The sequence below is a fragment of the Stenella coeruleoalba genome (genome assembly GCF_951394435.1).
Source record: "Stenella coeruleoalba genome assembly, chromosome: 5".
Classification (NCBI taxonomy): Eukaryota; Metazoa; Chordata; class Mammalia; order Artiodactyla; family Delphinidae; genus Stenella; species Stenella coeruleoalba.
The window spans coordinates 101,418,259-101,445,961 of record NC_137150.1 but is presented as its reverse complement, the minus strand read 5'-3'; positions in this window follow the sequence as shown (position 1 = coordinate 101,445,961).

Sequence of the window (27,703 nt, the reverse complement as noted above, 5' to 3'; positions counted from 1 at the left end):
TCTGGAGTGGAAAAGAAACTTGAGGTTTAAGGAAACCAGTACTAAAAACTGGTTCTTTCATTAATAATGTTGAATATTCCAGGAAAACAAAAGAGCAGGAAGGGAGACAAGGTATTTCTTGGACATTGGATTTATTTGAGACATATTTCAGCTAGAGTTCAAGATTTTATTCGTTAATAAAAGAAATAGTCTAGATTGCATCCATAACTATTCCAAGTTAAAGAACTGGTAGTTAATTAACAAGTGAAAAGGTGAAAGAGAAAAATAGGAATTATGTATAGTTCTTGAAACTCTACTTAATTTTTTTCCTTCCAAGACTATACTTACCAAACTTATAGGGTTAAGAGGAAGGAAAGCTATACATGCAAATGGAAGTAATACTTGAATTTTGGCAAGACATGTATCTTGTAACTTCCAAGACTCTGAAATTCCAATTTTTAATTACTGTCTATGAAGTATACTGTTTTTAATATCCTTATAGTTTATAGTAAATACAATTTGATGCTGAGCTCACATGCATTACAGCAGTTGATTAGATAGCTATGCAGTAGTCAGTAGTAAATACAGTATATGCTCCTGAGATGGGGGATTCAGGGAAGGGGAGAATGGTGCTCTGTGAATTCTGACTGCTTGGTGCACATTTTCCCTGACTACACACAGTAAAATTTCCAGTATTATTTTCAACCATAACAAGAAGCAAAATGGAAATTTATTTTTATAAGATAAATGGACTGGGGGGATATATAAGCCTAAAATATTAATTAACACTCTCCATACAATCATTGCTGACAATTTTTTAAATGAAGATTAAATGCACATAATGCAATTATTATTAGCTGTGAGTTAAACCTTCCTCTGTTATGAGTGGAGGTAAACTTCCTCATGTTTAAATATTACCTGAAATAGAAATCTGCTAGCTAACTATCAAATGCAGTTTTCTTGTTTGAGGCATCATTATGTTTAAGAGACATATATGGTTAATAAAGACTTTTAATAAAGTAATAGGCATTTCCTAAGGCCAACTTGATGAAAAGTGGTTTCTTATGAAGGTGATTCCCTAGTTTCAAACTGAATGATAGTTTATAAAAAAGTTTATAGATTACTTTAGACACTAAAAAGAGAAATACACATAGAAAAGGACTTAATTGACAATTTATCTTCTGCTGAAAAGCAGACTAACATGTGTATTATGTTTCCAATTATAATGGAATACCTACTCAAGTCATGAGTATTTTATCTATTATTGCGTCCCTTTATTACTAAACACTGGAAGAAAAATCTAATTTCAGCTGTTCTGATTCATTTACACTTAAGCCATCAACTTTTTATATGTGCAAAATGTTTTTAATGCACAAAACTATAATGATATCTTTAATAGCATTTTTATTTCTTCACCATAGAGATCATATTTTTTGATGTCTTATGAATCATTTAATAAGAAAACAAAAATGGAAATGAAGAGGAAGTGTTTTTACTTGACTTGAACTATTTCTGTTTGATATTACTAAAATCATTTTAAAATCAAAGAGTTGACGTAAGATAAACTAGACTTTGCATCTGTATAATGGCAAATAAATGGTAAATACTTTTTCTTTCAGTTTTATTGAGAGATAATTGACATATACTATACAAGCTTAAGGTATACAGCATAATGATTTGACTTAAGCTTAAGGTAAGGTATACAGCATAATGATTTGACTTACATATATCATGAAATGATTACCACAGTAAGTTTAGTGAACATCTATCATGTCATATAGATTCAAGCTTAAAGAAAGAGAAAAAAAATGTTTTCCTTGTTATGAGAACTCTTAGGATTTAGTCTCTTGACAACTTTCATATATAACATACTGCAAAGTTAATTAGATTTATCATGTTGTACATTACATCCCTAATACTGGTTTATGTTATAACTGGAAGTTTGTACCTTTTGACTGCCTTTATCCAATCCTGCTTCCCCCCAACCCCTGCCTCTGGTGACCACAAATCTCATCTTTTTTTTCTGTTTGTTTTTGAAGTATAGTTGACCTATAACTCTATGTTAGTTCCAGTTACACAACACAGTGATTTGATATTTCTATACATTTCAAAATGATTACCATGATAAATGTAGTTATCATATGTCACCATAAAAAGATATTACATAATTATTGACTACTTTCTCCACACTGTACATTTCATACCCATGACTCATTTATTTTGCAACTGGAAATTTGTAGCTTTTAATCTCCCTCGCCTATTTCTCTCTCCACCCACACCCATCTCCCCTCTGGCAACCACATATTTGTTCTCTCTAATTATGATTCTGTTTCTGTTTTGTTATGTCTGTTCATTGGTCAGTGTTGTTAAAGGTTCTGCGTGTACAGTATAAAACCCACTTATGACTGGGAAAATTTGGTAACTTTTAAGCCTCTCAAATAAATCCATTTTAGTTTGATCACTCACAATTCTACCATATTCTCCAATTTTCTGAAGCCATGCTATATTAGCAAAATGAATTGAATTATGATTTTCTTGCTAATTGTTTTACAGATAATACTAAACTGGCTTGTGTAAAAGGTTTGAGTTAGTTATTAACTAGTATCAGGATTCAGTGGTTTCTTGAAAGAGATTTAATCTGAGTTATTTTGAAAAATAAGCCTCTTATAGCATTTATGATGTGACCCAGGAAATGATCAGCAAATATGATTAGAAATAGACAAAGAATTCTGGTGAGGAATCACAAGTTGTGTATCATGTTTTGCACTACAGTATCTTAGTGACAAGGTATTTGCATCGATAATATAAAATAATAATGACCAAAGGAATAAAAGCAGTAAAACTGAATATTTCACTTTTGCTACTCTGTAACTAGACTACTAATCTTGTGTCCAACAACAGTGAGGCCAAAGTTGTTAAACTTTGCAGTTAAACATAGATTCAGGATAAATTGATGAAATCTTGGAAACATTCAATGCATTAATTTATTCATTTTTCATCCACTTATTTATTCAACAAATATTCATTGAGTGACTAGTAACAAAACAGCAAAGGCTCGTGTCCTCATGGAGTTCTTATTCTAGTTGGGAAAAACACAGAGTAAACAGATAATAAACATACCATATGCTACATGGTGAAAACTATTCAAGAGAAAAACAAGGCTGGATAAATATTAAGCATTTTAGAGAAGGTTACTAGGGAGGCTTCTTTGATAATATGGTGTTTCAGTAGACACCAGCAAACCAGGTGGATATTTGGGGGAAAATTGTGCTAGGCAGAGGGCAGAGTAAGGGCAGTGGCCCCAAGAGATGACCATGCTTGTCATGTACAAGAGACTGCAGGAAAGGCATTGTGGAAGGAGCATAGGGAGGAGAGGGGAGACTGATAGGACCTGAGGCCCGAGAGGCGTTACTCAGAGCTGTCTGTACACTCAGTGCGCACCAATTGTGTTGGAAGCATATAAATACAACAAAGCTTTTATTCTGGAAGGGGCCTAAGACTAATTTGCATAGAGAACAACATAATACTTAACATAGCTAAATTATTAATTGTGTAGAGCAGATTTTATGATAGCAACCAATTGATCTAAAATTAGTTAAAATCTCCTGATTTTGCAAGAATGATGTTAACTTATAATTACCTTCAAACTATTTTTTTTGTAGTATGTGAAACATCCTACAGAATAATTTGAAATGCACAGGTGTAGTTTTCAAAAATAGACCTAATTATATTCTGTAAAACAAAAAATCACAAATTTAAAATAGGTGAGACACATTTCTCAAATATTTATTATGCTCTGGTTTATGGGCATTTGAAACAAAAACAATAATCACCAGGAGTCAAGATTGGTACACTTAAAGCAAGCTATTTTTTTTTCTTTCAAGATTGTTATTCTGGTATACTGGAGAAATGTGTTAGACATTGATATTCATTAATGTTATTTGAATCTAGATCCCATAAGTTAATTTGTAAGATCTTGTGGAATATATTGGACATAAGAGACAAATATAAATGTGATTATTATGCCATTTTGTGGATTAACAGCTGGTTGTAACAACTTTTTTGTGTGCTATCTACTGGCTTGTATGACTCTTGTCATGTACATGCAATTACTTTTGAGCATTAACCATGCCACCACGCATTGGGAATACACTGATGCATAAACAGACATATTTTTTCTCTTATGCAACTTACAATTAGCAGAGAGGACATAATATACATAATTTCAAGGGTGCCATGTGGTTACAAAAGTATCCACTGGACCATACCAATGAAAGTGCTAAGGTAGACTAGGGTTTATGCATAGAAAACGTTTGCATGAGGTGATGATGATTTAAGATGTGTCTGGAAAATAAGTAGTTTTAGCTAAGTGAATAAGAAGATGACTGTAATGGAGAGTATTCTAGGCAGAGAGAATAGAGAATATTCCAATGCCAAGATCATTATGTCAGAAAAATTCAAGAAGAGAAGTATAAATGGAACATAAAAAACAAAGAGTGGTGTGAAGCTGGAGATAAGGGCAAGTGTCAGGTGAATATGTTGATGTATTGTATTCAGTTGCAATGGGAAGCCATTACAAGATATTATGTAATAAAGTAAAAGGAAGCTGTGAGAAACACAGTATGTTTGTTGTCTGTTATGGGTTGAATTGTGTCCCTCCAAAATTCATATGCTGAAGTCTTAGTACCTTGGAAGGTGACCTTATTTGTAAGCAGAGTCATAGCAGATGTAGTTACTTAAGATGAGATTATCCTGGAGTAGGGTGGGCCCTTTTTCCAATATGACTAATCATTATAAAAAGGAAAAATTTGGACACAGACACACATAAGGGAACAACATGTGATGGTGAAGGCACAGATCAAAGTGGTGCAGCGGAAACCAAAGGTTACCAGCAAACTACCAGAAGTTAGTGGGGAGGCATGGAAAAGATTCTCCCTCACAGACCTCAGAATTAGCCAACCTTGCCAACACTTTGATCTAGAACGTCTAGCCTCCAAAACTGTGAGACAACACCTTTTTGTTATTTAAGACACCAGTTGTGGTACTTTGTTACATTGGTCCTAATGCAGTGTTGGAATCAGAATTCCCAATTATCACAGAAGTTGTAGCAATGGGATGAATTTTAAAAGATGAAATTATGTAGGGTTAAGTGTAAAATACTTCCCTGGGTCAAACATTTATTATACAAATAAATGACAGAGATACTGTTCAGCAATTGCATGAGATTAAAAAAGACACATGTATTTAGTTCAACATATGCCCAATATGAATCGTTGGTATAGTGTGCAAATCAATCAATTCCATTTCAAGTGCTTTTAAAAATATATTTAGTGTAATGAGAACATATCTGGAAATATGTGTCAGTGCTTTTATTCTAGTACTTCCTCATTACTTGATCATTTTTTACTTACTCAGGAACAGGTAAGTTGCATTAAGAATTAGTTTTGTTGTACTGAAATTACAAAGATCAAGAGAAAATGACCTTTTCTCTTTTTTAGATCCAAAATGTGCTGTAATGTCTTATTAAAATAGTAGTTTTGAAATCTAAACATTTTTATTTGTAATAACCAAAGGTGTATATTTTGATTTTGTTTGCTTATTTTTGAGAGAAGAATAATAGATAAGATCCCAAAGGAAGTAAAGAGGGATGTAGCCTTGTAACATAAATGTCTGATCTTGTGATCAAATTTCTTTTCAAAGAACTTCTGCTCTATATCTTTTGCATCTTTTTTTTCTTGTTTCTTAAGGTAGAAACTTAGATAATTTATTAGATAACTTTCTTCTTCTCTAATGAAAGCATTTAATGATATCTACTTCCTTATAAGCAACTTTTTTGTGGTTCTTTAAATTTTGATGTCTTGAGTTCTTATTTTCATTCAGGTCAAAATATTTCCTAATTTTACTTCAGATTTCTTTGTACCTTGAGATATTTAGAAATGCATTGTTTAGTCTCCAAATATTTGGAAGATTTTCCAGATATCATCCTGTTATTTTTTTTCAAGTCAAATTTTACTCTAGTCAGAGAATATGCTTTGTATGATAACAATCCTTTTAAATTTATTTAGAATATTTCTTACGACCAAATATTCTAACACAGTGAATGTTTTATGTGCACTAGAAATAAATGTGTATTTTACTCTTGTTAACTTGTCTAGGTTAAGTATAAATTAGGTCAGGTTGTTTGGTGGTATTTTCAAGTATTTTATACGCTTTCTGATTTCCTATCTACATTTTCACTATTGAGAGAAGAGAGGTAAACTCTCCAACTCTGCTTATGATTTTATCTCTTTCTTCATTCATTTCTACAAATTATTGCTTCAAGTATTTTGAAGTTCTGTGACTACTTGAATATACATTGAGAACTGTTATCCACTGTGTCCTCTTAGTTAATTGACACCATTATCATATAATGTCCTTCTTTACTCATGATAGTATTTGTTGTTCTGAAGTCTACTTTGTCTAATATTAATTTAGCCACTATAGCTTTCTTTTGATTAGCATTTTCATGGTACATATTTTTTATCCTTTTTGCTTTTAACCTACTGTACCTTTAAAAATTCTAAATATATATCTTATATTTATATGTTTATGTGCTATCTATTTACAATAAATGAATATTTGTTTATTTTAATAGTAGTATTATTCCAAGCAGCATTTGTTTTGCTACTCTATTCTGTTTCACAAACTCTGTCTTATTATTGGAGTATTTAGATAATTTACTTTGAATCCATCATCTGTATGATAATGTTTAAATCTATAACCTTACTATGTGTTTTGTATTTGTCCCATCTTTTCATGTTCCTTTTTATCTTTTCCTGTCTTCTTTTAGATTAGTTGATTATTTTTTTATGACTCATTTTATCTTCAGTCATCACTTCTTAGATAACTCATTGTTTTATTTTTTAATGGTTGTACTAACCAAAGCATTTTGAACTTTAGAATGTGTCAAAATCACCTGGAGGGATTTAAAAACTGAAATTGCTGAGTACCACTCCCAGAGTTTCTGACCAGTTTGAATTTGGATAGATAGATAGAGATATAGATAAATAGAGATGTATAGTTGTATAAAATTTGCATAAATATTGGTGTACTTATAAGGCAAAAGGATGTTTCACTTTTTTAATTATTAATTTAATTTTAAAAAGAACTTCTTAACAACTTTATTGAGATATAGTTCACATACTATGTATTTCACCAATTTAAAGTGTAAAATTCAGTGAGTTTTAGTAGATTCACAAATATGTGCAATCATCACCACAGTCAATTTTAGAAATTTGTGTTACATCAGAAAGAAATGCTGTGCTCTTTCGATATCACCCCCTATTCCCTACTCCACCCTACAGTCCCACATAATGACTGATCTGCTTACTATCACTATAGATTGGCCTATTATGGATATTTTATGTTAATGGAATGATATAATATCAGTTTTTGGGACTGGCTTCTTAGCATAATGTTTTTAAGGTCCATCTATGTTTATCTTAAGGGAAAGCGTCCATGCTGTACCATGTATCTCTTCATTCCTTTATGGTCAAATAATATTCCATTGTATTAATATACCACACTATATTTATCCATGCACCAGTTAATGTACATTTGGGTTAGTTCCATCTTTTGGCTATTACAAATAATACTGCTACAAATAGTCACGTATAAGTTTTTGTGTGTATATATATTAACATTTCTCCTGGGTATAAACCTATGGGTATAATTGCTCTAACTCTATATTTAACTATTTGAGGAACTCCCTTTGGAAAGGACACTTTCCAAAGTGGTCATACCACTTTACCTCCCCACCAGCAGTGTATGAGGGTTCTGATTTCTCTATATCTTCACCAACACTTTTTTCTTATCTGACTTTTGATTCTAGTCACCCTAATATGCATGAAGTGGTATCTCATTGTAGTTTTTATTTGCATTCCCTGATGGCTAATGATGTCAAACATCTTTTCATTTTCACATTGCTCATTTCTTTGGTAAAATGCCTCTACAGATTCTTTGTCCATTTTTAATTGTTTATTATTATATTATTATCATCATTATCATTATTGAGTTGTATGAGATCTTTGTATAGAATAAGTGCTTTATCAGATATGTGAATTACAATTAATTTCTCAATTTCTGGGTGTTGTCCTTTCATGTCCTTGATAGTGTCTTTTTAAGCAGAAAAGTTTATTTTTTTTTTAAATGATTACACCGTTCTTTTTTTTAAAAAAAATATTTATTTATTTTTGGCTGCATTGGGTCTTCTTTGCTGTGTGTGGGCTTTCTCTAGTTGCGGTAAGCAGGGGCTACTCTTTGCTGCGGTGCACAGGTTTCTCATTGCGGTGGTTTCTCTTGTTGCAGACCACGGGCTCTAGGCACACGGGGTTCAGTAGTTAATTGTGGCTCGCGGGCTAAGAGCACAGGCTTAGTAGTTGTGGAGCATGGGCTTATTTGCTCCGTGGCATGTGGGACCTTCTCGGACCAGGGCTCGAACCCGTGTCCCCTGCATCAGCAGGCGGATTCTTAACCACTGCAACATCAGGGAAATCCCAGAAAAGTTTAATTTTAATGAAGTCTGATTTATCTATTTTCTTTTATTTCTTCTGCTTTTTCTGTCACTTCTAGGAATGCATTGCAAAATCAAAAGTTATGAAAAATTTCCCCTAAATTTTCTTCTAAGTGTATATTTTTAACTATTACATTTAAATCTTTAATTCATTTTGCGTTAATTTTTTTATATAGTGTAAGGTAAGGGACCAACTTTTGTTGTTGTTGTTGTTGTTGTTGTTTGCGGTACGCGGGCCTCTCACTGCTGTGGCCTCTCCCGTTGCGGAGCACAGGCTCCAGACACGCAGGCTCAGCGGCCATGGCTCACGGGCCCAGCCGCTCTGCGGCCTGTGGGATCTTCCTGGACCGGGGCGCGAACCCGCGTCCCCTGCAGGCGGACTCCCAACCACTGCGCCACCAGGGAAGCCCTGTTGTTGTTGTTTTTACATGTAGATATTCAGTTGTCTAAGCATCATTTTTTGAAAATATGTTTCTTCATCTATTAAATGTTCTTGGCACCCTTGTTGAAAAAAAAGTTGACCATAGATATATTGTTTATTTCTGGACTCTCAGTTCTATTTGTCTGCCATATATCCTTATGGAGACCAGAAAGTCTCCATTACTATTGCTTTTTAGTAAGTTTTGAAGTGTCAGTGCTCCACTTTGTTCTCCTTCATCAAGATTTTTTTTGGGGGCTACTTTGAGTGCCTGGTGATTCCATATGAATGTTTAGAATCAACTGGTTAATATCTACAAAGAAGTCAGCTAGGATTCTGATAGAAATTGCATAGAATCTGTAATTCAATTTGGAGGGTATTTCCATCCTAACAACGTCTGATCCATTAATATGTTTTCCCAATTATTTTGGTCTTCTGAAATTTCTCCCAATGGTGTTTTGTAGTTTTTAAGAGTGTTGGTTTTGCACTTCTTTTGATAAGTATATTCCCATTATATTATTTGATTTATTGTAAATGGAATTGAAATTGTTTTTCTTAATTTCATTTCTGGAATGTTTTACAACTGTATAGAAATAGTATAAATTTTGTATGTTGATCTCATATCCTGAAAACTTGCTGAAATTGTTTATTAGTTCTAACATTTTTTACTTAGTCTTTAGGATTTTCTATATACAAGATTTATATCAACTGCAAATAGAGATAGTTTTCTTCTTCCTTCCAGTTTAGATGCCTTTAATTTTTTTTTCACCCTAATTACCCTGGCTAAACCCTGTAGTACAATGTTGAATAGAAGTGGTAAGTGCAGGCATCTTGTTTTGATCCTGGTCTTAGAGGAAAGCATTTAATCTTTAATTATTAGGAATGATATTAGTGTTTTTTTTGTTTTGTTTTTTTAGGTTTTTTTACAGATATCCTTTATCAGGTTGAGGAAGTCAAGCTCTATTCCTACTTATTGAGTATTTTTATCATGAAAGAATGTTGGATTTTGTCAAATGGATTGAAAGCAAAAGGATGGGAAAAAATATACCATACAAATTGTAACCACAACAAAGCCAAAAAGCTATATGAATATTAGACAAAATAACTTTTAATACAAAAAATATTTCTAAAGACAAATATGGCCATTTCATAGTGATAAAGTATTATTTCATTAGGGAAGGATAATAATAACAATATATGCCTAATAATATGTGCCTAACAAGAGAACCTCAAAGTACTTAAAACAAAAATTGGTATAATTGAAAGAAAAAAATAGGCAACCCAACAATAATAGTTGGAGATTTTAATACTTGAGTCTCAATAATTGATAGAACAGCAAGATAGAAAATCAACAAGGATAAAGAAACTTGAAGAACACTATCAGCCAACTTGAACTGAAATCTATAGAACATTACACACAAACAAGAGCAAAGCACATTTTTCTCAAGTGAACATGAAACTTTCTCTGAGATAGACCATATGCTAGTCCATAATACAATACAAGTCTCAATAATTTAAAATGATTGAAATAATCCAAGTATATTCTCCAACCACAACAGAATTAGAATAAGCAATAGAAAGACATTTGGTAAATCTCTATGTGGAAATTAAACAATGCAATTCTAAATAATGCAAGGGTCAAAGAAATCACAAGTAGAATTAGAAAATATTTTTGAATTGAACTAAAATGAAAATGCAATAGATAAAAATTTGCAGGGTACACCTAAGCAGTACTTAAAGAGAAGTCTATACATTCCTTCCTTCCTTCCTTCCTTCCTTCCTTCCTTCCTTCCTTCCTTCCCTTCTTTCTTGCTTTCTTTCTTTTCTTTCTTTCTTCTTTCTCTCTATTCTGAACAGAGTTTCCTTCCAGGATCCATGGCAGATCATCTCCAGAGTTGTCATACAGAATCAGAACAGATTGTTATAAAAATTGACTACATGCTAACATGATAAATAAGATGGCTATTAGTGCATTATTACACTATAAATTATCATCAAAGTAAAAACAGTGCTGTAATTAAAGGCATAACTCCAATAAAAAAAATTAAAGCCTCTTGGAAAACCCCAATATGTTAGAAAGCAGATCTCTTGGTATACTTCAAATCACATATATTGGAATAATATCTATATATTTGCTTGAAGAAAATTGAACCACATTTCAAAGAAACATATTTTATTAGTTTTTCTCTTTGTTAAAAGAACTTATTATCAACAGGATATAAAAACAGAGGAAGGAAAAAATCTGCTTTGGAAAATCTTTACCAAACCTAGTAAAATTTCTTATCTTTATTCTTAAGTAAACTATTTGATATGAATTTTTAGGAAGGGCTTAATAGGAATTTCATAAAAGAACACACATAAATAAGAATCTTGCCTACTTGCTGGTGCAGGTTTGAACAAATTTTTAAAAATATTAAAACACTTCCTTTTATACAATTTTAGAGGTTTTTTTGTTCACTTGGAAATAGAAAGGTTGTATTGACAAAATGAAGTCTGATGTATATGTAATTATGAAGAGCTTTTTTCTACTTTGAATTTAACATACAAATGAAGCTTTGTGAAATGACCTATGTTTCATTCAGGCATTTCTTCATGTATTATAATATTTCAGGCAAATTCCCATAGAAGTAAATATGTTTTCATCTTCTGCAGGTGTAAAAAATCTTCAAAGGTGCACTATTTCCCAACAAATGAAAATATTTCCATCACCAACCAGCCTTGAAAATGTTACCCCTAGGAATTAAGAACTTTTCTATGATTCTAAGGCCTGTGTTCAGGATCCATTATATCAAAGGCAGATTAAAATATATCATTTTCCCATCTTTGAATTTTATATGTCACCACTTGTGCTAACTTTCCCTTCGCTTTTCATTTTAATGGTGATGATGACTATAGCCTCTTATTATCCTCATGTGACTAAAAACATAGTAACAGGACTGCTGCAGTTATCATTCATAAATTATGCTCAGAATGCATCAGTGTGAGCTCATAGAAGTCAATAAAGTACAGCACTATTGGTTGCTATAATTAATTAAGAAATTAGTTTCAATTTTTGTATATTCTAAAACCCAATTCAACAGGTTTGTTATTGCTTGAATTTATATAAACCATAAATCATATTATGTCCCTCAATGTTTCTAGTAATTATAAGCAAGAAGGGTCTGAGTATCATGGCCTAGAAAATGAATGTTTATTCTGTCTGTGTATGATTGTGTATGATGCAAAAGTAATGCTAGTTTTAGGGTTAGGGTTAGTTTTTTAATTCAAAAACTATTTATTTCTTTTAATTAGTATTTATACATAGTTTGATTTGAACAGAATTTAGATAGAAAACATATTACATTTCCTATGTGAACCACCAGTTTTCTGATGATATCAATCAACAATACACGTAAGAAATCAGATAGCAAAGTACAGGGATAGAACTTAACTCAGCAATAATCTAAATATTCAGGCATATTCTTATGCCTAAAAAATAGTCTTTATGAATACATAGAAATGCAAATAAAAATCCATAAAGAAGAAAGGTGACAGGATTCTGGATGATGAATATCTCAGCTTGTGAGAGGTAGGAAAATACGTTGAGTGAATGCCTATGATTAGATATAGGTTTGCCCAAATCCTAGCTTTCTTTATTTCCTTCAGCTCTGTATTGAAGCATAAAATATTTATAGAAAAGTACACTCCTCAAAAGTGTATAGCCTAGTGGGTTTTTACAAACTAAACACACCCTTATAACCAACATTCAGATTGAGAAATAGAATATTAAGGATAAACTAGAAATCCCCCTAGGCGTTCTTTCAGTCTTTATCTCTTATTCCCATCAAAGATAATCATTTATCCTGACTGCTAAAATCATGAATTAGTTTTTGCTTGTTTTTGTAATTTATATAATTGAAATCATACAATATATACTCTAGTATCTGGTTTCTTTTGCTCAACATTAGACTCGTGAGACGAATCCGTATTTTTGAGGTGTAGTTATAAAGGGTTAATTTGTGCTGCATAATTTCTTTGTGAGAATATATCAGAATGTGTTTATTTGCTTTTCTATGAATAGGCCTTTCTTAGTTTCAAATTTGAGGCTATTACAAACAGTACCTGTACAAATAATGCTAGTACTTGTTTTTGGTGAACGTGTGTACATGTGTATATAGTAAACATATACCCAGAAGAGTACTGGCTGGGTCATAGGGTCTGCATGTGTTCAACTTTAATAGATCCTGCCAATCAGTTTTCCAAAATTGTATCAATTTATACTATCATGCTCCACTATCATCACTATCATACTCCATACCTGTGACAACATGTGAGAGTTTTCTTTTTTTTTTTGCATTTTCTCATAGGTGTCTAATGGGTATCACTTTTTGGTTTCAATTTTCATTCTCCTTATCACTGATGATGTTTAACTTCTTTCCATACATTTATTGTTCATTCAATATACACTTTTGTGAAGTGTGTGTGCAAGTCTTCTGCCATTTTTCTATTGGGTTTCTATCTTTTTTCTTGTTCATTTGCCTTTCTATATCTGATATGACTCCTTTGTCATGTATGTGTATTGCAAATACTTTTTTTCACTCCATGTGTTGCCTATTCACACCGAATGGTGTTTTTAGCAATCAAATATCTCATTTTTACTACAGACCAATTTGCAGAATTTTCTTTTATGTTTATTGATCTCTCTTTCCTATTGAAGAAATATTTTTCTCTTCCAAAGTCACATGATAATTTGCTCTGATTTCTTTGAAGTATTTTCTTTCACCTTAGACATATCTACAAGGTGAAGCTCCATGAAGCTCCAACTGACATGGTACCATTAATTGAAAAAAAACACCCATTTCCTCACTTCACTGTACTACTTTTATATGGGATAGTAGGTTATAATTGTTAATTACATTTATCAAAAATAATTAAATTAAAAACTCAACTAAATGGAAATAAACTATGAATGGACCAATAATGAAAGTATATAAAGAACCAAAGATTACATTTAATCCAATTCTGAATAACTTGTGTATAATAAATAAATTTTAAAAATAAAATTAAACATAAAGAATATAGGTGAGTCAGACAATAAAAAAATGGTCCTAGTGTTTAGTTAGAAGAACAGAAATCACACTAGATATATGAATAGAAGGAATTTAACATAGGGAAACATTTATGTAAGTATGGAAAGGTGAAAGAACAAAAAGGGTCTTACTTTCTGGATTTTATTATACCCAGAATTATTAACTACAGAAAGCAGCACCCATAGCCCTGGGGAACAAAGGAGGTGGTGACCTAGTCACCACTGACACCTTTTGGGCCCAAGGAGACTGGTTTGGATGGTGCCAAAAGAAGCCAGAAGCTGTAAGGAGCTGCTGAGACTATGGTCAAGTTGTACTTGTAGCAAGCAAACAGATATGCAGAAGCTTCTTCTCCCCTTCCCCTGCTTTCCAATCTGTCTCTGGTGCCCTTTATTGGCAGAATATACTAGAAGGCCACTGGCAAAGAAAAATTGGTATTTGGATAGTTCTCAGTTTCAGCGTGAAAAAGCAACAAAAAGCAGAGTACATTTGGAACTGAGAGATGATATGTTAATAATGGCACAATGATAAAACAAATTAGAACATCAAAGAATACTATATACTATTGCATTCACATTTTGATTTGAATTTAAATTAAATATTTGATGATATGTATTGAGGCATAAGTCAATAAGTTGCTTCATTCAGAGTGTGCTTATATTTATTTATATGGCACTAAATTTCACATATATTTTCCAAGGTTGCATCGAGTAAGTAGGTTTTCATTTTTTTATCTTATGGATTTCTGTAATACAAATTTATGACTTAAGTGTGATGAACTGCCTTGGTTAATGGTTATAATCTAAATTTTCCTCCATTTTCTGGGTGCATTATTTTTCATTACCTAAATATTACTCTGGCTTCATCTTCTGCTTTCAGTATCTACTATGGTTCAAATTTTCTGAAATGGTTACCAACATCATCCTTATGTGTCAAAATAATTTCAGCCACTTCCTTTAAAACTTTCTTCCTTCCTTTAAAATTATATTGTCACATGACAATATAATTTACCATTATAAATAAACAAAATATAAAACCTTGTGATAATTTGCAAATCAAAAATTGTACATCTCAGCCCATTAAGAGAATGATATAGGAAAAGATAAAAATCCTCATTTGAGTGTTATTTTTTTCATGTGTACTGCCCTAAAAAATAATTAAAAGGTTATTTAAAAATGTGTTACAAGCTTATAGAGGCTGCACAGAGCCATCTGGGAGAGGTTAAACACAGAAATGAAGAACATAATTTCAGCCTATATATACTTACTGGTTATGTTGACTCCCTATAAGAAGAATGAGGTAATACAATGAAAAAGCATCTATAAAAGAAAGTGGTTGACATCATGTAGGCCAAGAAAATTTCATTAGCTTAACTATATTTCTTCCTCTACTTATTGATTTGTTGTGTCATAGAAATGCATAAGCACAAATTAAACTTTAGGAAGAGAGAAAAAGAAAAAGAACAGAGAACATAATTTAAAGAAAGAGGCTTATTTTCCACATTTCCTACCCTAAACCTGTCTCAAAATGTGGCAGTTCCAAAATTTCCATGGAATAAAGTAGACTCTGATCATAATGTCCCAAATATTACGAAGTGGAATAATAAAATGAGAATTAATCTAAGCCACTGCTAAAAATTAAAACTCAACATTGCTAAGAAATACTAGTTTTTTCTCTTTGTTCTTATAATTATTATATGCACAAATATTTCCTGAAAAATCAAGTTAAAAGAAAATACATTAAAATATCTAGTTGGTGATTTCTGATATAAGCAAAAAAAAAGATGATTTTTCAGATATACCTTAACTTTTTGTTTGTTGCATTTGCGTTGATGCCCAGCTTATCAGATGATACAGATGACCGAAGTGCTAGTTAAGATTACAAAGTAACACAAATCATAAATTCTAGTGTACTTTACCCAAAAAGATTTTATCAACAACACTAATAAACCAATACCTAAAATTTCCTTTTCATTTTTTTATGCTTCCTGTCCTTCATTGTTGAAATGTCTGTTAACAGTCAAAGGTTGGCAGAAATGGGAAGGCGGGAAATGAAATGACTGTGGAGTTAGACTGTACCTGCCAAGCAGGCTCCCATGGGAGCTGGCCACCAGGGAAAATTCTCAGGCACAGAACACCACAAAACTGATGTCTTGACATCCTTTCCAATTTGGGGCAGAGTAAAAAGCACAGGTGAATGAATATAATTTCCAGAAACAAATAGATCAATTCTTGAGACAAGTCAGAACTTGAAGAAATGAAAGTGGACTCCATTTTCTTCTAAAAATTTCCACTTCAGTTTCTTAAACTTGACTTTGAGTAATGAAGACAGAGTTATAAGAAATTAAAGATAAATACATATACACACACACATACACACACACATATATACATAAACATAAGTGTAAGTAATTTAATATAAAATGCGTGTGAATAATAGATTAAGGGCCAACATGGATTTAAAATTCACATTTACTAAAGTTTATTTTATTTTACTGTGTCCTCTGCATCAAATCTCATCAGACTTTTCCTGAACTAGTTGAAGTAAACAGCCATTCAACAAACTGTGCAGGACATCTCTATTTAATCAAGTCCGTCCCTGCTGTTCCCTTCTTTGGTCAAGCAGCTGTAACCTCAACTTGTTTAACTGTGTGTAAACCTAAATACACTTATTGACAGGAAATGATTTGGGAATTTAGGATAATGGCAATAGCAAAAAATGACAGCTCAGAGACTAAAAAGAAAACTAAGATGATAATTAAAAATAAATAAGGAGTTACTTTAGGAGAATTTAGGTCAGGAATTTGCAATTTTTCAGGTCTTCAAGGTTTTTAAGATATCACTTTAATTCAGCACAGTATAATAATTTAACTGAATGATAAATATTTTTGAATCATCAAATTCATTTAATCCATATTATGATATTAATGAGAACAATAATAATAGTAGCCTTAGTTAACATTTACTGACAATTATAAGATGACAGACACTATTCTGAATGCTAATTGGCCTGTTAAGAGACTATGGTATTTAAAAGAACACAGAGATTCAAATAATCTTCAACCATTGTAACAATTCTTTGTGGGCAGTTTATTAACGTTCCTATTTGTAGTTTATGAAATCCATATAAATAAAAGTTAAGCAAATTTCCCAAGAACACGTTGCTTGTCCGTAGCAAAACAAGGTTTTGAATCAAAAGAATGTAGCTTGAAAAACAATATTTAACCTCTACATTAAACTGGAGAATGAGATACAGTAAAATAAAATGCAGAATTTATTCCTCTTTTTGAAAACTGATTTAAATGGAAGTGTTCATATACCACAACTGATACATTACTCTATTTGCATTATTAGCAGCTCAAAGAAAAAACAAAAAAAACCCCAGCTACGTTGAATTACTTTATAAAGGAAACTTCATAAAATATAGTTATAGATACAATCTTAGAGTAGTGAGACTCATTCTAGATGTTTTCAGTCTTTAAATATAGTTACTATAAGCATTTAAAATGATATATATTATCACTTCTGCTCTTATTGTTTATTCAAGGCATTCTTTCATTCAACACTCATTATTTATCAAAGAATTATATGCACCAGGTAATGTGCAAGAAGGTAGGTGGATAGAAAAAGAAGTTAATGTCATAGTCTCTATCCTCAAAGATTTCAGAATCTAAACTGGAAAGATTAACAGACAGATTTACCTCTGTAAGGACAATACATTAGTTTTTATTGGATATTAAGGGGAACAAGAAAAGGATACATACCAAGCCTAGAAATGTGGAGAGAAGCAATGAAAAAGCCATCCTCTAGGATTTGGTGTACCAGAGTCATAAAGGATACACCAGAGTAGCTGTGGCTGGAAAGAAGAAAGGCTTTCTGGGAAGAAATACAAAGGCAGGGAACACTATTTTCTTGGAGTAGGTGATGTGAAGTAGAGATTAGCAAGAATGATAGTGGAGTTATAAATAGGAGCCTTGATAGTCATTTTAATTTACTTGGCTTTCATTCTGTAGGTGAGAGGGAGGTTTTGGACAGATTAGACATGGAACTGACAAGACCAATTTGAAATTTGAAAGATTTTCTTTGAAAGGTATATGGAGAAAAGAATTGAGGAAGACAAACATGGAAGCAGAGGAACTGGTTAAGGGGTTTGTTGTAGAAGTCTAAGAACTAATGAGGAAATAAACTAGCAGTGGTAGTAGGGTTAGAAAATAATTGATAGATTAATAATTCAGAGGATATATTATTATTCAGAATGTTAAGATTGACTAGGTATGTGTTCAAGGGAAAAAGTGTGAAGTCAAGACTTTCAGGCATGTAGCTTTAATGCCTGGGTGGAAGATGGTAATACTGAGATACAAAATACACTAGAGGCAAATTGAGAGAGACTGATGTATCCAAATTTATGTGCTTTGAGTTTGATATGTGTATATCACAGATAGATAGAAAATTCCAGCTGGTGGTTTAATAGATGTGTTTGAAATACAGGTAAAAGGCTAAAGCTGGAGATAATAGATTTGGCAATTCAGAATGCAAAGGCTGTTTAATATATGAGAGTAGATGCAACTCCCCTGAGAGAACTATAAAAATTGAAATCACTGGGTCCAGACCATATCTCTGGGGAATGGAGACACCATGGCAGGATATTGTAGATGCCAAGATATGATGTCCTCTCAAAAAATGATCTGAGGAAGACCTTGAGGTAACTTAGAGGAAGTAAAAGATATTTCAGCTCAAAAATCATAAACATTTGCTTTGGATTAGTGAATTTCACCATTCATGAAGTCATGTCCTATTCTAAAAGTGAATAAGGAGAGAATTTCCCTCAAGGCTTTAAGAGCTATTATAACAAACTCTTAATAATTTTTTTCTGTGTCCCATCACCATGGCAGTACACATAAAAAAATAAACGTAGAATATGTAAGATGAAATGCGTCTGATCATACCTTGTATAAGTTATCTGTCTATTCTTTTATATTCTATAATTTTCAATATCCCTAACGTATTCATTGTAAAACTTTTGATATTCCAAGTTGTAAATATTTTCCACCCAGATGGAGGAGGTTCGCATTTAAGGAATAAGAAAATACAATATTCTAATGTGGTTTCATATATATATATATACACACACACACACATACAGCACACACACACACACATTTACTCAATCATTTTTTATATATCTGAAAGCAATAAGAGAATAAGATCATTTTGCACAAACATGGCATGGTTATAAAAAGGCTCAACAGAGTCAATGTATTCTGATTCCCCAAAAGTTACTTTTTTTTGTTTCATCCCATTCCACATCTCATAATTGTCTCACTGTAACTCAGTTACAATAACCTGAAATTTCTCTTATGATTTCCTATTTTTTCAATGACTCTTTTTACTTGTCTTTGATGTGTTTCTCCATTGACCTTAGTACACTGATGAAATATGTGATTCTGCAAATTCTACTTTGGGTGGCTTGTATTTCTTCCTCTCAGTCTCCTGACCTCCTCCATCTCAATTACTCCAAAGTTTCTTTCTTCTGGATGAATCTTGCTTGTGAATTATGATACGTACCAAAGATTCTAAATCCTATTTAATCTAATTTGACCTATTTCAAATGTGTACCCTATAAAGGGTAATGCCCAAACTAAATACAAAAGAAAAAAAGTGACCTGAATGAGGTCAAGTAGGTTGAAAAATCATGTTCATTCTCGTCAGTATATAGGTTTTATCCCTGTCTGGAAACTTTCAAGGGCTAATGCCTTCCCTTTCATACTACCACCTCACCTTTGAGTACCAAGGATTTCACTTTCTGTTGAATAATAATTTTTAAAAAACAGTTTAATTACAGCAAAGCAAAATCTCAGAGCAGAGAAAGGCTTTACTTCTGCTGCTGAGTAAAGTTGCAGTAAAATGTCACCATCAGAGAGCAGTGAGAAAAATAGTCAAGCAGCACCTCAACATTGGCAACAGACGGCATCCTCAAAATGGTAAGAGATGATTGGCAGTCATTGGTTCACCTAGCTCACTATAACTGGCAATGTACTTTTTGATTTAATCTCTAGATTTTGAGTCTGATTTTTTGTTATGTCACTCTCCTAGGAATTTTGCCCCTAGGTACATTTCCCCAGTCTTGGTCCCCAGATACTTCCTCCAAAGTCTTACCCTCATCCCAGACTTTTTTATTGAAAAGATCAATAAAACTGTTAAAGAATTAGCAAAATGGATTAAGGCCAGGGGTGGGAGGGCATGGACACAATTTACCAATATCTGGAAGGAGAGCGGGGACATCATTACAAATCTTCCAGACATTAAAAGAATGATATGGAATATTCTTGTGCTAATAAATTCAACAAGTAGAATTAAAGAAGGTATTGAATATATTTACTAACATTAAATATTTGTTATTACTTTCAATAATTTGAAATGGATAAATTCCTTGAAAACACAACCTATCAAAACTCACTCAAGAAAATAATAGGTAATATGAATAGTTCCATATCTATTATAGAAATTAAGTTTGTAGTCAGACACCTTTTCACAAAGAGAATTTGAGGCATAGATGCCTTCACTGGTAAATTCTTTACAAACTTGCAGAAAACAGAAGAGAAGGAAACACTTCTAAATAGATTATATGAGACCAACACTACTTTGAAACCAAAGCAAGAAAAAAAAAAAAAAGAAAATATTGCTACATATTATATCCCTCTTTAACATGGTTGCAAAAATCGTAAACATGATGTTGGCAAATCAAATCAAGTAATGTATAAAAAGGATAATACATCATGATCATGTGTAGTTTATCCCAGGAATGCAAGTTTGATATATTAAAACCCCCCAAAAATGTGATCACGATATTAACAAACTAAAAAACAAAACAAGCCAATTATCTCATAAAGTGCAAAACATCACAAAATTCAATAACCACTTAGGATTAAAAAATTCACTTTCAGCAAATGAGGAACAGAGAGTAACGTTCTCAAACTGATAAGGAAATCTACAAAAACCTTCCACTAACATCACATCTAATAATAAATGATTGAATTCCTCCCTCCCTGCAAGATCAGGAAAAATGCAAAGATGTCTGATTTACCACTTCTATTCAACTGTATACAGTAAGTCTTGGCCAATGCAAAGGTGCAAAAAAGAAAAAAAAAGAGAAAGAAATGGAGAAATGGTATACATAACATTTCTATGCCAAAATATCATAATCTACCAAAAAGCTACTAGAATTAAATAAGCTTAGCAAATTCACAGAGGCAAAGATAATTATGCAAAAATCAAATGTATTTTGGAAATGAACAATTTTAGCAATGACAATTTCAAGTTGAAAATTTTAAATACTGTTTACAACAGCATCAAGAAATGCATAATACTCTGGGATTAATTAACAATATACCATTGAGAATTATTAAAGAAGATAAATACATAGAAAGGTATAGCATATTCAAGGGTCAGAAAACTCAGTAGTGTCCTTATGTCAGTTTTCACTAAATTGATCTATACATTAACCGCAATCTTCATCAAAGTTTAAGATGGCTTCTTTGTAGGAATTTATAAGCTGATTCTGAAATGTATGTGTAAATGCAAAAGACCAGAAATATTTAAAGCAATCTTGATAAAGCACAAAATTAGAAGTTACTCTAGCCTACCTAATATAGTCTTTATCTAAACACATCATAACCAAGACAGTGTGGTATTTGTCTATATGCATAGACACACAGACCAACTGACCAAAATAGAGAATCCAGAAATATACCACACATATATTTTCAATTGATTTTTGACAAAACTACTAGATATCTAAAGAAGAAAGGATAGTCTTTCCAACAATAGTACTGGAACAACTGGATATTCTCATGGAAAAATATGAACATAGATTCCTAGTTTATGTTATACAGAAATATTAACTTGAAATGTATCACTTACCTAAATGTATAAGGTAAAACTAAAAATTTCAGAAGAAAACATAAAGAAAATGTGTGTAAATTTGGGTTAAGCAAAATTTTCTTGGGTAGGGCACAAAACTTTGAAATCATAAAAGAAAAAATTTGATAAATTGAAATTAATCAAAAAATTTAAAATTTGCTCTTAAAAGGACACTATTAAGAAAATGAAAAAGGAAAAGAAAAACCTGGGAGAAATGTTTCAAAACACATATTTGGTAATGGATTTACATTCAGAATACATATAGAATTCTTACAACTCGATAAGAAAACAAAAATTCAATTGCAAATGGGCAAGAATATTGTATAGACACTTCAAGAAAGAAGTTATACATATTTACATAACCACATGCAAACATACTCAACATGATTAGTCATTATAAAATACAAATTAACAAACATAATAGGATACTGTAACACACTCACTAGAATTGCTAAAATTAAAATACTGACAATACCAAGTATTGGAGAAAATGTAGAGCAACTGGAACTTTCAAATATTGCAGATGGGAATGAAAAATAATTTAGTAATGTCCATTCTGATATAATATAACATGGACCACTCTTAAGCAATATAAGGTAACTATGAAGGTATTGGGAAAATCTGAACATAATTTAGACATTCAAAAATATAAAGAAATTAAATTAGTTTAGGTCTGATAATGAGAAACATAAAAAAATTTATGGATGGACCAACATGGTGCCTGAAATTTGCTTTGACATAATCATACACATTAGGGGTAGATATATAACAATTTGATCATGGATTGATAATTGCTGAAGCAGAGTGAGAGTATATTGGATTCATTATACAGTCTCTCTACTTTTGCAAATGGTTATTTTCCACAATGTAAAATTTTAAAAGTTCACTGCATTCTATATGAAGGTAATTATTCTAAAATATTATATGAGACTATTTGTCTCAAAATACCCTCCCTAGAATGAACTAATTAATTGCTTATTTTTTGCCAATATAATTATTTAAAATGGCATTTTATTGTGTTAATTTCTATTTATTTGATGGTTATATTTACTGTACATTTTTAGTTCTTATTTATAGTTTTCTCTTCAGGCCAATAGTCTTTGATTCTTCTTTTTTGTTTTCTGCATTTATCATCTTCCCAAGTTCTGTTGGAAAAAAAACCCAATGTTACTAGGTAATATCTATTGGGTACTAGCTATTAACAAGGCATTTTGTCAAAGAAGTTATTATACATTAGCTCAAAGCAATAGAGCAATCCTATGGATTAGGTTTCATTGCTCTCTGCACTTTATAGGTAAAGAAACAGAAGTTTAGTATGATTGTATAATTTACCAAAGGTCACACAGCTAAAAAGAGCCAAGGAGTTACATTTTCTCAAACTCCAATCAGAAATCTTCATCATTGTATGCTTCCTCTTTAACACTTTTGTATTTATTCCATTTTTCTCCATGCTCATTTTATACCCTAATTTAAGACCTAAGTCTTTTTCATGGAAAGACTCTTCCTCTCACTTTATGCCTTTAATTTTGCTTTCTTCTATGCCTGTCTTTCTACTTATTACAAAGTATGAAATCACAGTTCAAATGCAACCTTCTTCATAAAGTTATATAGTGTAGTGGTTAATATCATTGATTGTGTAGTCATTATCTGGGTTTGAATATTAGTGTGCCATTCATGGGACAAATGCCCTTGGACAAATTACTAAATATGTCTGTTTTCATTTTTTATGTATAAAATGAAACAATAAAACCCTTATTTACAAAACAGGAACAGACTCACAGACTTAGAGAACTAACTTATGGTTACCGGGGGAAGGGTAACCATTAGTTAGTTCTAAACTACCCCCATATATATCGTATATTTAAATTTCTTCCATTAGCATGATGCTTCACAAGATATCTGTTATGGAGTCATACCATAAAAAATGTTTTTTCTTTACATTGGCTGAATGCGCAGTGAACAAGACACAGTGATCCAGATGGCATGCGACTTAACTTGAATCAATACACAACTTTCTCCATTAGTGTGTCTTAAATATTCATTCAATAGTAATTAAGTCCTGCTACTATTGCACAAAATCTCCCATACACATAGGTTTTGGAAGATTAAATGTCAACTGTTATGGCATTCCTTAAAGAAAGAAAATCATAAGTTCAGCTATTCAAAATTGGCTTGACAGACATGCAATTTTTGATAAAACAATTCTATATATAATTTGAATTGCAGTTTAAAGTTTTGACATTCTTGACTCATCTGGATCAATATCTTGATGGAAAATTATGTTCAGCTATAGCTATAGCAGTTATATTGTGGACACTCAGTATCTATCTGTTAAATTCAGCCAAGTTGATTCATCTTCTTTCATATATTCTTTTTTAAATAATATTTCCTCATGACAGAATAAGCTACTGCACTGAAGTATTATATGTATCAAATTGTCTTAATAGGATATAAAAATATTTCTATTTTAACAACAGCAACATGTATAATATTATATTTTAGTACAGATATTAAGAAAACACTAATGAACTAGAAATAGTAATTTAAATGAAATATCTATAAATTAACAAATATAGCATCCCAAATGGGTAATGTTCTGCTAAAAGAATATAATCTTACCAATATAAGATTTTTGGCTTGTCAAAGATTGCAAATTTTATTTCTCTTGACAACTTTTGCCCAAGAGTCCTAGTGTGTTAAGAGCCACCATGCATGCCAGCCTTGCTTCCAGAAGTTTTGGCTTGATGTTTCTCCAAATTCTTCATATTCCTACGTAGACTAAAATGGCATCCATCTTTAAACTACCTTCTAACCTACTAAAAAATAGTAACATTTGGGTCAAATCCATGGAAATATTGTGCCCCACTTGACCAAATTAGACTATTAAAAAACAGGTGGCTAACCCCATGCCAGACCCCTGGCCAACATATTTTAATATGTATCACTTTTCAAATTAGTGTTTTCTCTTGAATCCCTAATACTGAAGTTATTGCTCACTTTCAGAGTCAGAGATTTAGCTCTTCTTATTTCTCTTCAGACATTATTTGTCAATGCTATATAGAAACATACCTTTTTTGATAGATATGACCAGTTGTGCTCCCTGTAGAAAAAGTATATTTCTTTCTGACCCAAGTCCTTTCTTTTTCATTTGAATTTTGTGAAATGTTCGGTTACAGCTATGAAGGACTTTGAGATTCCTCACACAGAACAATGTCAGTAGAGAGAATTAAGACATTGGTTTCTAGTACTGTAAGAGACTAAAATTTCTCTCTCTCTCTCTCTCTCTCTCTCTATATATATCTATATATATATGTGTGTGTGTGTGTGTGTGTATTATACTGAATAAGATAAAACTTCATAATTCTGAACTTAATAATTTTACATTTTATTTCATCTACTATTACAGGCAAATTGTGTCACTGTGTCACTATGAAACAGTCAGGGCGAACTTGTGAAAAGTAGCAGCAAAAAATATGTATGAATACTACCTGATCCAATTTCCTAGAAACCATAGTAAATATTCTCTTTAAGACTGGATATGACTATACTTCATTAGACTTGAACTGTATTCTGGGTAATTGTCCAGTAATAACCTTTGTTAAATTATACAAAGTCTTTACTTAACAGAGAACACAGACTCCCAACCTCTAATATTATCATCATTCAAGATAATGAGCAACACAAACCATTCTATACCAATCTAAAAGCAATAAATGTCAAAGTAAAGAAGTATGCAATATTCTGGCCTGAAAGAACAAAGGACAAAAGTAATGATAATACCTCTTTACATTTGCAGTCTATTATATCATGCATAACAAATGATGCTGTAATTGCAGACAGTGTTATTTTAACAGGTTATAAGAAGATAGTGGGTGAGGTGAGAGGGTGTTTTGACTATTGCTGTGAAAAATGCTTCAAGCTTCTTAATTTAAAATAGCCAGTAAGAGGAGGATATCATTTTTAGAGTGCATTTGATTTTAGTTCTTCTTTGAGTTATATAAGCTTAAGATTTCAGTGTTTGATTAGTCATCCAATTCACTGGATTGGTGACTTCAAGGCAGTTGGAACATATAGGACCTAATACAATATATTTCTTAACTAAATCATCATCAGAATAAACAGGGAGTGGATAAATAATTTCTTAACTGGTCATTTCAAACGTTTTAGTAGAAATAAAATCCTGTTCCCCTAGTGAATGTTGAACAATAAAAATGATGCCCTACCCTACAGCATTACAGCTCATATATGTCTGTGTCTCTGTGAGGATCTCGGGTTTCAAGACTGTGTAGGGAAAGGGCACTGGGGCCACAAATGAGGAGATCTTGGCTCAAGCTCTGACCCCTCCCCTGACTAATAAATAAAACTATTTTAAAATATATTTTTTGAGTGAAAAGAGACTTGAAGATCCTGTAGTACACATAATTGCATAAAATACAAAGATAGCCAGGAAATTCTCACTTGATTGGATTTTTCACACAACTTTTGCTCTTTAAACTTATCCTCTCAAATTTATCCAGAGACCTGGGGTGATGTGTAGATCCTTTGTAGATAAAGTCTATTGATATTTGGTGGGGATATCCCCCTTTTTATTAAGGCTTTGTTGGCATTCTGTAGTGGCAATCCATCAGCCTGTCTTCTTTAAGTTCCTGCCCTCCCTCTGGACAGCACACCATTGATAATTGGGGCAATATAAACCTTTAATTTGGAGATCATCTGGAGAGGTTGAAATTTTTTCTTAGTGTTTTCTCTTTTTGGTCCACAAACAAAATTACCTTTGTAATCTGTACATGTAGTGAACAGCATCCACAGGCTGGTTTTGATAGCAATAAAATAAAACATATTTTTCCCCTTCAGAGTATGTACAAATAATCACAATTTACATAAGAGTGATTAAATTCAATTTGTAAATAAATCACTGAGTGTAACTGGAAAACTCACTAAGAGAATGGAAACATTTTGCTTTAGAATAATTGCATTTGCTCCACCCTGTGGGTGTGGGATTCTCTAAGGTACCCTCTGCAGCTGGATTAGTTATGAGCTCCTGCCTCACAACTTGGTAAACATTCTCTGTCATCAGTCAGCCACTCCTTGTCGGCCTTGCTCCAAGAGCATCCCTGCACAGGTTGGTAGGTGATATTTTTGTACTACTCTGTGCATTAATCTCATCTCGTGCATTTCTTTAAAAAATCATGAGGGAATAATATGTCTTCATAGAGTTTGCATATAAATGAACAATACACTGAGGGATATGACCATTTCAGTCTCAGTATAGTAGCTCTAGGGGAATACTTTTGTCTCAGTGAATTTTGTTTCAGAATTAATGGGATAATTTATTTATTTTCTTCTTAAAAGGACCAGAATGCTCTGTATATATCAGTAATTTATAAATTACAGTACTTGTGAAAATAATACTTAAAAAATTTAATTCAGCCAATATTCAGTGTACTTTCTTTAGAACTAGCATATTTTAAGCATGTCTTTGGAGGCTATACTTATTTTCTGAGTGGACTTGTTATAAAATTCAATATCTTTGCTTTTCTCCTTTTAAGAGAATTGTTTATTTTGAATAAATGAAAGAAATTTTTTAGGAGTGTTCATCTTTGGCAAGTACAGTCTAAATTTCAGCTGATGATGTTTACCTTTGATGCTATCAGACTCTTATTTAGTCATCTGTGGAGTCCCTTCCAGTACACTCCCTTTCATCTGTCATGAGAACAATCTGATAAACTTGCTTAGAGACTGATGATTGCAATATTGTTTAATATTTTTA